Here is a 1,662-nt window from a genome sequence, read left to right as displayed (position 1 = left end):
TATATATATATACATTAAATAACTGTCCAAGATCCAAAGAAGAATTCAGTTAAACACTCAGTCTTAGAATTTAAATATAAACACCATTCAGCCATGTGGAGTTTTTATGGGGATTTTGGCCCCTCTATTTGTACAATTTTGAACTCCCCTTTCATCACAATGCTTCCAAGCAAATATGGATGCTATCCCATTATCCTCCTCATAATTTTACAAGAGAAGATATTTAAGCAATATGGCAATAGTAACCCCATTTTTGCCCCTACACTCCATCCCCTGAGTGTTTAGCTGCACTATTTGTACAATTTTTGTGAATCCTCACCAGTTTTGAATACTTGCTAAAATGTTTTAAAAAAGAAATTGTTGATGGACGGACAGACGGATGCCACAGTACAGCATATTTAGCTCACAGGTCTTTCCTTAGGACCAGATAAGCAAAAAAAGGGGACACAACACTAACAACACTGAACCTATATAATAACCTCAAATCCAGGATTTTGCTGGCTCTGTATGGAGAGTGTTAAGTATCCTCTTATTACACACATACAAGTGGTTCTTAAGTGTTTTAAAATATTTTTTTCTATATACAAATGATAATTAAAATAGTTGCATGGATATAAGAAAAAAATATGTGTGAACTGCCGGTTTATACAGATTTAGTCTATTTTTTGGCATTCTCATAGACTAGATGACACTGATATATAGACAAATATGGGAGCTATTTATATAATTAGTACTTATTACTTTGTAGGTGTTCAGTGATCCAGGGTTCCTTGGTGGTAGTTACCTCAAAGTAATAAAAGAGTGAATAATGAGTACGTAAGCACCCAAAACTTGAATATATTAAATAGATACAAAATGTTTTCCCCTTCCCCCAAGGATGCTTCTGACCAAATTTGGTCAAAATCTACTTGGCCGTTCAGGACAAGTACCGTTTTAAAGGAAAAATTGACAGACGGACGAACGACGGACGGACAAGCTCAAAAACACTGTGAAAAACACTGTACATAATAATTAATGCACTACAGCACAAGGACGGAGGAAGTTTATAAGATGAAGATGAAGAACAGTGATGTCACAGTCGCGTCACAACATGTTGTGAACGTCAAATCGGCATTTTTCAATGCAAAATACGTATGTACGGACTTATCAGTACCAATGAACTGATGCTTTATTTTGAAGATCAGGACAAATAACCAAGCGCATGTACTACATGGAAAAAAAAATCAGTTAGAGAAAAATGAAAATATCAAAAAAAAAATGTACTTCCGTACGGCCAGGCGCGTAGCTACCATGTAAGCCAATAAGCCCGGGCTTGCACATGATTATGACAGGTATAGGTTTTCATCACGTTTTTTTCTTCTTGCTGACACTATAAAGTGGAGTTTAAGTTTTGAATATATAGTATACATATGTAATTCCTCAGATATGACACATTGTTAATAGTTAGTGGGGCAACCTCGCTTCTCGAAATGACCAACAAATAACAGGAGCAAGTATAAGGAACCAGTTACAAATCACAAACAGAAGACGAGACTGAGTAAAGGTGACAGTGGGGGTAACCTCGCTTCCCAATTAACTCGGATCAGATTATGAGAAAGACAAACCCAATTGCATGTTCACTAATGCAGAAGTATCAAATGCATTTATCAAGATTAGGTAAAA

This window comes from Mizuhopecten yessoensis, unplaced genomic scaffold, assembly GCF_002113885.1.
Source record: "Mizuhopecten yessoensis strain PY_sf001 unplaced genomic scaffold, ASM211388v2 scaffold9371, whole genome shotgun sequence".
Classification (NCBI taxonomy): Eukaryota; Metazoa; Mollusca; class Bivalvia; order Pectinida; family Pectinidae; genus Mizuhopecten; species Mizuhopecten yessoensis.
Note: the sequence above shows the minus strand (reverse complement) of the source record.